General features: G+C 42.6%; 1 pseudogene; it reads right to left on the bottom strand.

Annotated features, from left to right (window-relative positions):
• Window positions 1-3,984: 3,984 nt before the first annotated feature.
• LOC125516762 lies at window positions 3,985-8,679 on the bottom strand (annotated as a pseudogene).
• Window positions 8,680-13,503: the final 4,824 nt, after the last annotated feature.

Below are 13,503 nucleotides of genomic sequence, written 5' to 3'. Positions count from 1 at the left end.
TTAGCGCTCATGAGAACAGCTGCCATTTTTATTTGGAAAGCGCTATTTAGTTAATTATTTTTGCAGATGATTAATAGATAAATTTATCACGACCAGCAATTTATTTTAGAATTTTTGGGGTTCCAAATCTTGCGTTAGATACAGATTACCACAGACTGTTCTGTTTTTGACAGATTCTGTTTTTCGTGTGTTGTTTGCTTATTTTGATGAATCTATGGCTAGTAAAATAGTTTATAAACCATAGAGAAGTTGGAATAAATTAGGTTTAACACCAATATAAATAAAGAATAAGTTCATTACAGTACCTTGAAGTGGTGTTTTGTTTTCTTTCGCTAACGGAGCTCACGAGATTTTCTACTTTAAGTTTTGTGTTGTGATGTTTTCAAGTTTTGGGTAAAGATTTGATGGATTATGGAACAAGGAGTGGCAAGAGCCTAAGCTTGGGGATTCCCATGGCACCCCCAAGATAATATAAGGACACCTAAAAGCCAAAGCTTGGGGATTCCCTAGAAGGCATCCCCTCTTCGTCTACTTCTATCGGTAACTTTACTTGGAGCTATATTTTTATTTACAACATGATATGTGTTTTGCTTGGAGCGTCTTGCATTATTTGAGTCTTTGTTTGTTAGTTTTCCGCAATCATCCTTGGTGCACTCACCTTTTTGAGAGATACACACATGATTCAGAAATTATTAGAATATTCTATGTGTTTCACTTATATCTTTTGAGTTATATAGTTTTTGCTCTAGTGCTTCACTTATATCTTTTAGAGCACGGTGGTAGATTTGTTTTATAGAAACTATTGTTCTCTCATGCTTCACTTAGATTATTTTGAGAGTCCTACAAAACAGCATGGTAATTTTCTTTAATTATTTGAGGCACTCAAGATTAAATAAATAAAAAAATTCTTATGAGTGTGTTTAATACTATGAGAAGTTTGAAACTTGATAATTGTTTTGAGATATGGAGATGGTGATATTAGAGTAGTGCTAGTTGAGTATTTGTGAATTTGAGAAATGCTTGTGTTGAAGTTTGTCATTCCCGTAGCATGCACGTATGGTGAACCGTTATGTTAAGAAGTCGGTGCATGATGTATTTATTGATTGTCCTCCTTATGAGTGGCGGTCGGGGACGAGCGATTGTCTTCTCCTACCAATCTATCCCCCTAGGAGCATGCGCGTAGTACTTTGCTTCGATAACTAATAGATTTTTGCAATAAGTATGTGAGTTCTTTATGACTAATTTTGAGTCTGTGGATTATACGCACTCTCACCCTTCCACCATTGCTAGCCTCTCTAATATCGCGCACCTTTCGCCGGTATCATACACCCACCATATACCTTCCTCAAAACAACCACCATACCTACTTATCATGGCATTTCCATAGCCATTCCTAGATATATTGCCATGCAACTTTCCACCGTTCCGTTTATCATGACACGCTCCATCATTGTCATATTGCTTTCCATGATCATGTAGTTGACATTTTAGTTGTGGCAAAGCCACCGTTCATAATTCTTTCATATAAGTCACTCATGCATCATTGCTATCCCGGTACACCGTCGGAGGCATTCATATAGAGTCATACTTTGTTCTAGTATCGAGTTGTAATCATTGAGTTGTAAATAAATAGAAGTGTGATGATCATCATTCATAGAGTATTTTCCCAAATAAAAAAAGAGAAAGGTCAAAGAAAAAAAGGCCCAAAAAAAGGGGCAATACTACTATCCTTTTTCCACACTTGTGCTTCAAAGTAGCACCATGATCTTCATAATAGAGAGTCTCCTATGTTATCACTTTCATATACTAGTGGGAATTTTTCATTATAGAACTTGGCTTGTATATTCCAGCGATGGGCTTCCTCAAAACGCCCTAGGTCTTCGTGAGTAAGCAAGTTGGATGCACACCCACTTAGTTTCTTTTTGTTGAGCTTTCATATATTTATAGCTCTAGTGCATCCGTTGCATGGCAATCCCTACTCACTCACATTGATATCTATTGATGGGCATCTCCGTAGCCCGTTGATATGCCTAGTTGATGTGAGACTATCTTCTCCCTTTTTGTCTCCTCCACAACCACCATTCTATTCCACCTATAGTGCTATGTCCATGGCTCACGCTCATGTATTGCGTGAAGATTGAAAAAGTTTGAGAACATTAAAAGTATGATACAATTGCTTGGCTTGTCATCGGGGTTGTGCATGATTTGAATACTTTGTGTGGTGAAGATGGAGCATAGCCAGACTATATGATTTTTTAGGGATAACTTTCTTTGGCCATGTTATTTTGAAGAGACATAATTGCTTAGTTAGTCTGCTTGAAGTATTATTATTTCTATGTCAATATTAAACTTTTGTCTTGAATCTTTCGGATCTAAATATTCATGCCACAATTAAGAGAATTACATTGAAATTATGCCAAGTAGCATTCCACATCAAAAAATTGTTTTTATCATTTACCTACTTGAGGACGAGCAGGAATTAAGCTTGGGGATGCTTGATACGTCTCCAATGTATCTATAATTTTTGATTTTTCCATGCTATATTATATTCTGTTTTGGACATTATTAGGCTTTATTATACACTTTTATATTATTTTTGGGACTAACCTATTAACCGGAGGCCCAGCCCAGAATTGTTGCTTTTTGCCTATTTTAGGGTTTCGCAGAAAAAGAATATCAAATGGAGTCCAAATGGAATGAAACCTTCGGGAACGTGATTTTCGGAATGAACATGATCCAGAGGACTTGGACCCTATGTCAAGACATCAACCAGGAGGCCATGAGGTAGGGGGGCGCGCCTACCCCCCTGGGCGCGCCCTCCACCCTCGTGGGCCCCCTGTTGCTCCACCGACGTACTCCTTCCTCCTATATATACCTACGTACCCCCAAACTACCATATACGGAGCCAAAACCCTAATTCCACCGCCGTAACTTCCTGTATCCATGAGATCCCATCTTGGGGCCTGTTTCGGAGCTCCGCCGGAGGGGGCATCGATCACGGAGGGCTTCTATATCAACACCATAGCCCTTTCGATGAAGTGTGAGTAGTTTACCTCAGACCTACGGGTCCATAGTTATTAGCTACATGACTTCTTCTCTCTTTTTGGATCTCAATACAAAGTTCTCCCCTCTCTTGTGGACATTCGATGTAATCTTCTTTTGCGGTTTGTTTGTTGAGACCGATGAATTGTGGGTTTATGATCTGATAGGCGGGAACCCGATGAATGAGTTCACGCCCGAGGGTGGCCCGATCTTCACGTCGTAGGATCGAATTAGGAGGGATAACTAGCTGCAAGCAGCCGGGATAACTAGCTTTATACCTGCCAAGGTTGGATGTAACCCGTACGTTGGGGATGGCTGGCCGAAGCTACAAGAACTCCAACCCGCTGTCCAAACAATAGCAGAACCACAAACCAGGACTAATCCACACAAAACAGCCGGAACCGTAGAGCACGAACTAGGGGGAACCATAGGCTCCTTCTCGCGAATCCGAATGAACTCACAAGAGCAAAGGTAGCAAGATCTCTTGGATCTCTCAAGCAGTCTTGCTGCCTAAGCTTATAGCTGAATGGTTTGATAAAAAGGTTCTCTAGAGGATGGGGGAGATGGGGTTTTATAGCTGGGACAACCCCCCTTAGCTAGGTGTGAAAATGGTTTCAAAAGTAAGCAGGTTTGGATGGCTTCCTTGGGTGAATAAGCAGTCAACTTTGGGAGTTGTTGCAGAGCTCCTTGGAAATTCGCGAAGTCTTAACAGCCTGGACACCTTCCACGAGAATGACTAGAAGTTTTGACTCACAACTCCATTTGATGTGAGGTTTTTTGCATTGGAAAGATAATTTGATGTAGCTTCTGTCGATGTACCCCTATGGCCCCGTCTCTCCATCATATGGGTGTGCCACACCAAAACATCAGAGGTAAAAACTGACAGCATCAGCTTCACTTGAAACTTGTTTTCTCCAAACTTGTTCCTCCACAGCGGTTGCTTCAGGAGCTCATAGATTGTTGGATTGCTTCCATGTTATACCTAAGTTCAACCAACAACAATGGAGATGAAAGCATAGTTGTGTCATCAAGGTTACAAGGTAAACTTAAGTTAGCGTTCACCTGGTCACTTATTTGTTTGGCGCGACTTCTTGTGATTGGACCTATAATTGTTGGAGACTTGTTGATGGTTGTGGTGTCCTCATCATCCTCCCCCTCTTGAAGAGGAGTTGTCCTCGACTCTGATGGTCCAAAGTATGGAGAGAGGTCGGACACATTGAAAGTTGGACTAACACCATAATCCATCGGAAGGTCAATCTTGTAGGCATTGTCATTGATCTTTGTAAGAACTTTGAATGGACCATCACCACGTGGCTGCAACTTGCATTTGCGTTCATCTGGGAAACGATCCTTCCGCAGGTGTAGCCACACAAGATCACCTTCTTCAAACAACACCTTCTTTCTTCCCTTGTTTGCTCGTTTTGCATATTGTTCAGTCATCTTCTCAATATTTTCCTTGGTCTTCTCATGAATTTTCTTCACGAAGTCAGCACGCTTACTTGCATCAAGATTGGTTCGCTCCTGCAATGGTAAAGGCAAAAGATCTATGAGAGCAGCAGGTTTGAAACCATAAACAATTTCAAAAGGACAAAATTTAGTGGTCGAATGTACTGCCGTGTTGTATGCAAACTCCACGTGGGGGAGACATTCTTCCCACATCTTCAAATTTTTCTTCAAAACCTCTCTCAGCATCATGGATAGCGTCTGGTTGACAACTTCAGTTTGTCCATCCATTTGTGGGTGGCATGTAGTGGAAAAGAGAAGCTTTATCCCTAGCTTTGCCCACAACATTTTCCAAAAATAGCTCAGAAACTTGGTGTCACGATCTGAAACAATAGTGCGTGGTACTCCATGTAGCCGCACGATTTCCCTGAAAAACAAATCAGCAATGTGTGAAGCATCATCGCTCTTATGACACGGGATAAAATGAGCCATCTTTCTAAACCTATCAACCACCACAAAAGCTGAATCACTCCCCCTCTTAGTGCGTGGTAATCCAAGAACAAAATCCATAGAAATATCTTCCCAAGGTGTACTAGGAATGGATAAGGGCGTATAAAGTCCATGAGGGTTTAAACGTGACTTAGCTTTGCGGCAAATCTCACAACATAGTATGTAGTGCTCAAAATCACGCCTCATCCTTGGACAAAAGAAATGGTCAATTAGCACTCTCTCAGTTTTCTTTGCTTCAAACTGTCCCATGAGACCACCAGCATGAGCCTCCTGCAAAAGCAACAAACGAACAGAGCAATCTGGGATGCACAATTTGTTAGCTCGAAACAAGAATCCATCATGCAAGTGAAACTTTTCCCAATGTTTCCCCTCACTACACTTTGAGTGTGGTTCAGCAAAATATGGGTCATTGGCATACAATTCTTTGATGCTTTGCAGCCCAAGAATTTTAGTATCAAGTTGCGAGAGTAAAATATGGCGTCTAGACAAATCATCGGCAACAACATTATCTTTTCCTTGTACTTGACAATATAGGGAAAAGATTCTATGAATTCACTCCATTTTGCATGTCTACGGTTCAGTTTTTGTTGACCCCTAAGGTGCTTTAAATATTCATGGTCGGAATGTATCACAAATTCTTTAGGCCACAAATAATGTTGCCATGTTTCTAAAGATCTCACAAGTGCATATAATTCAGTGTCATAAACTGAATAGTTTAGAGTTGGACCACTTAGCTTCTCACTGAAATATGCAATAGGCCTACCTTCTTGCATTAGTACGCCTCCAATACCCACACCACTTGCATCACATTCAATCTCAAAAGTCTTACCAAAGTTGGGTAGTGCAAGCAATGGTGTAGATGTCAATTTTTCTTTCAGCTCTTGGAAGGCCTTCTCTTGTGCATTTGCCCACTTGAAGGGAATATCTTTCTTGGTTAGCTCATTGATTGGGGCAGCAATGGTGCTGAAGTCCTTCACAAACTGATGGTAGAAACCAGCAAGGCCAAGAAAGCTTCGTACTTGGCTTACATTTTGTGGAGGCATCCACTCATGGATGGCCTGGACCTTCTCCTCATCTACCTCCACACCTTGACCTGAAACAACAAAGAAAAGAAACACAACTTTTTCTATGCAAAATGTGCACTTCTCCTTGTTAGCATATAATTTCTCCTCTCTTAGAACAGCAAGCACACACCGAATGTGTTCAACATGTTCATCCAAAGTTTTGCTATAAATCAGGATGTCATCAAAGTAAACAACCACAAACTTGCCAATGAACATTCTAAGCACATGATTCATCAATATCATGAAGGTACTAGGTGCATTTGTCAATCCAAATGGCATAACTAACCACTCATACAAACCAGATTTTGTTTTGAAAGCAGTTTTCCATTCATCACCCTCTCTCATTCTTATTTGGTGGTAGCCACTTCGCAAGTCAATTTTAGAAAAGATGGTGGCACCACTAAGTTCATCAAGCACATCATCAAGCCTAGGTATTGGGTGCCTATACCTCACGGTTATGTTGTTAATAGGCCTACAATCACAACACATTCGGGAAGATCCATCTTTCTTTGGTACTAAAAGAACATGTACAGCACAAGGAGAGAGACTTTCCCTTACATAACCTTTTTTTAGTAGGCCTTCAACTTGTCGCTGAATCTCCTTGGTTTCCTCCGGGTTTGTGCGGTATGGTGGTCGGTTGGGCAATGGGGCTCCTGGAACCAAATCAATTTGGTGTTCAATGCCTCTTTGTGGTGGCAGCCCTGATGGTATCTCCTCGGGGAACACATCTTCATACCCCTGCAAACTTTCAACAAAAACACTAGGAGTGGTGGAGGTTAATTCATTAGTAGATAGAAAATTGTCCTTGTACAAAAGTACAAAGAACACGGAATTGGGTTCTCTCAACTCTCTCATGTCCCTTTTCCTAGCCATCATAACTAATCCTTGTTTCTCCCATGTCTTGGTCAATTTAAGCTGTGGGGTTTTATTTGGCTTTGGATTCTCTCGCTCACTATGTTGATGGATGTCACTCAAGTGTTTCTCGCTCACTCTCTCTTTCTTTTTTAGATCATCCATCAATATTTCTTCGGGTGTCAAAGGGAGCAAAGATATGTGCTCTCCCTCGTATTGGAATGATAGATGATTAGTAAGGCCGCTGATTTGCACATCATGATCATACAACCAAGGTCTTCCCAACAGCAATTGGCATGCTTGCATTGGCACCACGTCACATTCCACTTGATCTCGGTACTTCCCAATGGAAAACTGAACGGTGACAATGTTGCTTACTCGAAGTGTACCACAATCATTGAGCCATTGCATCTTATATGAACTTGGGTGCCTTCTTTGTTTCAGTCCCAACTTCTCTACCAAATCTGAACTTGCAATGTTGTTGCAACTGCCATTGTCAACAATAATTCTGCAAACCTTGTCCTTGATGGTGCCACGAGTGTGAAAAATATTATGTCACTCCCATTTCTCTTCTCTAGCTGCATTAACACTAAGCACACGACGAGAAACAAAGCAATCTCCCATGTCGGCCTGAATATCACAACCACTCTTCTCGGCCTCTTCATCCTCATGATCACCCAATGCTCCATTGTATTCATGCTCACTCTCATATTCCCATTCACCTTGTCCATTCACAAAGAGAACTCTTGTTTCGACATTCAGAAGAAATGTGACCATGCCCTTTGCACTTCCAACAGTCAATATCTCGGCTTCGAGATGATGGTACAGCCATGGGGTTAGAAGTACTTCCAGCAGCAGAAGGAGCACGCTTGTCAACATTCCTAGGAGACGGTTATGATGCCGATGAAGCCGCTATTCGCCGGGTGGTGGTAGGGTGTGAAGTATGCTGAAACTGAGAACCACCATGAGAGGCACTTGGCTGCGACCTTTGCCATGGTGTGGTGGTGCGGCTATGAGATATCCGTCCATGACCACCCCTCTGCACCTTCCTCTTCGTGCGCTTTGCTTGCTCCAAAATATCTTGTAGAGTGTTATAGGGAAACATCTCCACAAAATCTGAAATTTCATTGTTGAGACCATGGAGAAATCTTGCCATCTTTGACTCCTCATCTTCATGAATACGAGCACGAATCAGCAACAATTCCATCTCTTTGTAGTACTCATCCACCGTGCGCGTACCTTGGCTGAGGCGCTGCAATCTATTTCCGAGATCTCTTTGATATTGCAAAGGAACAAACCTTCGCCTCATGGCTTGTTTCATCTCTTCCCAAGTGTCAATGTGGTCACGACCTAGCAGCAGCTGATTTTCTTGGAGTTGGTTCCACCAAGTGAGTGCGTAACCAGAAAACTCAACACAAGCAAGGTTGACTCTCTTTGGATCAGCAAGGTTATGGATACAAAAAATCTGATCACACTGCTCTTCCCAATCAAAATATGTATAGGGGTCTTCCTTTCCTGTGAACTTGGGGACGTGCAACTTGATTCTTGCCATGTCATCTCGATCATGACGTTCTGCACGACGCCCATCTTCAGCAGCACGACGGTATGGGACACCATCATAATCATCAAAATCATCTCCATGACCACGAGCAACACACTCAATAGGGTCATAGTAGTGCCCACGAGAATCATGGCCTCGCCCTCGCTCCTCGCTGCCCTCCATGAGCAGCAGCACCACGCTCACGAGCAGCAGCCACATGTCCACCATGGCTGTTGTTATCATCCTCCAAGTCACTATCAACAGCAGCATGCACAGAATTCTCATCGCCAACTTCCTAAGTGGATCAATAGGGTGTTGTTGGTGTCGAACCCTATCACCACCTGCTAGAGGACGCTCGTGAAGCATCCTATCCATGGCTTGCAGTAAGTTGTTCTCGAGTCACTGCAACTCGGCACATGTGACCGGGGCATCTTCTTCCCCATGGTTTTCTCCACGAACACTCGATCTAGACCCTCCCATGTTAGTAAGGCCAAAAGTGGAATAGGATAATTTTGTGGAATCACACAACCCCACCTCTTACTCACCAAAGTTCTTATGAGTTCACATCAGATTGTGCTTCTCCCGGATGTGTTAAAGCGATTGAAAGACAACGATCAAAGAACTAGCTTCGGTTTTTGGTCGAGCTCGGTGGTGTAAACAAAAAGGGGCTTGTGCTGAAATCAAGTTGATGCAAACCAAGAAAATATGGGGATAGCTCTGCTGCACCTTTGCACCAAGATTGAAAAACACACAACACACAAGCTTCTGAAAATTTTTCTACCAAGCTGAAACTTTTGGATCTTGCACAACACTTTCTTTTTATCTCTTGACTTTTTTTGCCACTCTTTTTTCTCTCTTTTTCCAAAGCACAACAACCAAATCTGAAAACAACTATGAAGATGAACTTGGTGCAGATCTAAAAGATGAAGAATATGCAAGGTATGCAACAACAAGATCTCAGCACCAACAAGGCTTGGATTTATTTTTGGTGGGGCTTTAGACTTCTAGGACAGAAAATATAGCATGAAAGACACTCGATCTAAAGGGATGATAGCAAGATAAACTTGGATAACAGATCCTACCGTGTCAACATGGCTCTGATACCAGATGATAGGCGGGAACCCGATGAACGAGTTCACGCCCGAGGGTGGCCCGATCTTCACGTCGTATGATTGAATCAGGAGGGATAAGTAGCTACAAGCAGCCGGGATAACTAGCTTTATACCTGCCAAGGTTGGATGTAACCCGTACGTTGGGGATGGCTGATCGAAGCTACAAGAACTCCAACCCGCTGTCCGAACAATCGCAGAACCACAAACCGGGACTAATCCACACAAAACGGCCGGAACCGTAGAGCACGAACTAGGGGGAACCAGAGGCTCCTTCTCGCGAATCTGAATGAACTCACAAGAGCAAAGGTAGCAAGATCTCTTGGATCTCTCTAACAGTCTTACTGCATAAGCTTGTAGCTGAATGGTTTGATAAAAAGGTTCTCTAGAGGATGGGGCAGATGGGGTTTTATAGCAGGGACAACCCCCCTTAGCTAGGTGTGAAAATGGTTTCAAAAGTAAGCAGGTTTGCATGGCTTCCTTGGGTGAATAAGCAGTCAACTTTGGGAGTTGTTGCAGAGCTCCTCAAAAATTCGTGAAGTCTTAACAGCCTGGACACCTTCCACGAGAATGACTAGAACTTTTGAATCACAACTCCAGATGATGTGAGGTTTTTTGTATTGGAAAGATAATTTGATGTAGCTTCTGTTGATGTACCCCTATGTCCCCTTCTCTCCATCATATGGGTGTGCCACACCAAAACATCAGAGGTAAAAACTGACAGCACCAGCTTCACTTGAAACTTGTTTTCTCCAAACTTGTTCCTCCACAGCCATTGCTTCAAGAGCTCATAGATTGTTGGATTGCTTCCATGTTATACCTAAGTTCGACCAACAACAATGGAGATGAAAGCATAGTTGTGTCATCAAGGTTACAAGGTAAACTTAAGTTAGCGTTCACCTGGTCACTTATTTATTTGGCGTGACTTCTTGTGATTGGACCTATAATTGTTGGAGACTTGTCGATGGTTGTGGTGTCCTCATCATGATCAAGTTTATCTATGAACAATATTTGAATCATCTCTGTATTCTTTTATGTATGATTGGTTATCTTTGCAAGTCTCTTCGAATTATCAGTTTGGTTTGGCCTACTAGATTGATCTTTCTTGCAATGGGAGAAGTGCTTAGCTTTTGGTTCAATCTTGCGGTGTCCTTTCCCAGTGACAGTAGGGGCAGCAAGGCAAGTATTGTATTGTTGCCATCGAGGATAACAAGATGGGGTTTATTTCATATTGCATGAGTTTATCCCTCTACATCATGTCATCTTGCTTAAAGCGTTACTCTGTTCTCTTGAACTTAGTACTCTAGATGCATGCTGGATAGCGGTCGATGTGTGGAGTAATAGTAGTAGATGAAGGTAGGAGTCGGTCTACTTGTCTCGGACATGATGCCTATATACATGATCATACCTAGATATTCTCATAACTATGCTCAATTCTGTCAATTGCTCACCAGTAATTTGTTTACCCGCCGTGAATACTTATGCTCTCGAGAGAAGCCACTAGTGAAACCCATGGCCCCCGGGTCTATCTTCCATAATATTAATCTTCCAATATTTAGTTATTTCCTTTGCCTTTTATTTTACTTTGCATCTTTATCATAAAAATACCAAAAAAATTGTCTTATCATATCTATCAGATCTCACTCTCGTAAGTGACCGTGTAGGGATTGACAACCCCTTATCGCATTGGTTGCGAGGATTTATTTGTTTGCGTAGGTACGAGGGACTCATGTGTGGCCTCCTACTTGATTGATACCTTGGTTCTCAAAAACTGAGGGAAATACTTACGCTACTCTGCTGCATCACCCTTTCCTCTTCAAGGGAAAACCAACACAAGTGCTCAAGAGGTAGCAGTAAGATGGCATGATGTAGAGGAATAAACTCATGCAATATGATGTAAACCCCATATTTTTATCCTCGATGGCAACAATACAATACGTGCCTTGCTGCCCCTACTGTCACTAGGAAAGGACACCGCAAGATTGAACCCAAAGCTAAGCACTTCTCCCATTGCAAGAAAAACCAATCTAGCTAGCCAAACCAAACCGATAGTTCGAAGAGAATTACAAAGATACCAAATCATGCATAAAAGAATTCATAGAAGATTCAAATAATATTCATAGATAAGCTGATCATAAATCCATAATTCATCGGATCTCGACAGATACATCGCAAAAGAAGATTGCATCGGATAGATCTCCAAGAACATCAAGGAAAACATGGTATTGAGAATCAAAGAGAGAGAAGAAGCCATCTAGCTACTAGCTATGGACCCGTAGGTCTGTGGTAAACTACTCACGCTTCATCGGTAGGGAAATAGAGTTGATGTAGAAGCCCTCCATGATCGAATCCCCTCAGGCAGGATGCTGGAAAAGGCCCGTAGATGGGATCTAATGGGAACAGAAGGTTGCAGCAGTGGAAAAGTGTTTTCGTGGATGCTTCTGGAGGTTCAGGAATATATGTGAATATATAGGAGGAAGAAGTAGGTCAGGGGAGTCACGGGGGCCCACAAGGCAAGGGCGCGCCCTCCCCCTTGTGACCGGCTCGTGGCCCTTCCGACTTGATCTCCAAGTCTCCTGGGTGTCTTCTGGTCCAAGAAAAATCATCGCGAAGGTTTTATTCTGTTTGGTATTCCTTCTCCGCGAAGCTAAAAAACAAGGAAAAAACAGAAACTGGCAATGGGCTCTAGGTTAATAAGTTAGTCCCAAAAATAATATAAAATAGCATATTAATGCATATAAAACATCCAAAACAGATAATATCACTACAAAAAAAGACACATCCGTGACATTTTGGCCGAACGAATTTTTTTCTGTCATACATATGACACTTCTATGACGATAATTGTGACAAAACCCTGTATCATCATAGATGTGGTGGGCTCCTACTTCTATGACAAAAAATCATGATAGAAAATGGGCTTTTCGTCCTGGGCGGGCCGGAGACGCAGCTGCATTGTTGGTGTCAATACCGACGGATCTCGGGTAGGGGGTCCCGAATTGTGCATCTAGGTCGGATGGTAACAGGAGGCAGGGGACACGATGTTTTACCCAGGTTCGGGCCCTCTTGATGGAGGTAAAACCCTATGTCCTGCTTGATTAATATTGATGATATGGGTAGTACAAGAGTAGATCTACCACGAGATCAGAGAGGCTAAACCCTAAAAGCTAGCCTATGGTATGATTGTTCTTCGTCCTACGGACTAAAAACTCTCCGGTTTATATAGACACCGGAGAGGGCTAGGGTTACACAGAGTCGGTTACAATGGTAGGAGATCTACATATCCGTATCGCCAAGCTTGCCTTCCAGGCCAAGGAAAGTCCCTTCCGGACACGGGACGAAGTCTTCAATCTTGTATCTTCATAGTCCAATAGTTCGGCCGAAGGTATAGTCCGGCCATCCGGACACCCCCTAATCCAGGACTCCCTCAGTAGCCCCTGAACCAGGCTTCAATGACGACGAGTTCCGCACAGATTGTCTTCGGCATTGCAAGGCGGGTTCCTCCTCCAAGTACTTCATACAAGATTTTGAACACAAAGGTAGTGTCCGGCTCTGCAAAATAAGTTTCCACATATTGCCATAGAGAGAATAATATTTACACAAATCTAATCTGCTGACGTATTCTATAGCGTGACATCACACCATGGCCAAGTCTTTATTCAAATCATTTTATTGTCCCACCTCAACGCGTTTAGCGAGGCGGTTTCCTTGGCACGTCTTGTTAAAGCAGAGATTATGTCCCCTTATTCCTGTATTCTCAGCAATATGGGCGTGGGTAACCCAACCGTACCCGTTGGTATATTTTCTCGATCAAAGGCGAGTCCCAAATGGTCACGGGGAAGGCCCTTGGTATTCAACCTCTTATAAAGAGACCAAGGCCTTACTCCTTTCTTTCAATCTCAAACGAGTTCGCCCTTCACCTCGAGTTCCAACACCCAAGGTT

The sequence above is a fragment of the Triticum urartu genome, chromosome 6 (genome assembly GCF_003073215.2).
Source record: "Triticum urartu cultivar G1812 chromosome 6, Tu2.1, whole genome shotgun sequence".
In the NCBI taxonomy this organism is placed as follows: Eukaryota; Viridiplantae; Streptophyta; class Magnoliopsida; order Poales; family Poaceae; genus Triticum; species Triticum urartu.
The sequence above is the reverse complement of the archived record's forward strand: the minus strand, read 5'-3'. Positions and strand labels throughout refer to the sequence as shown.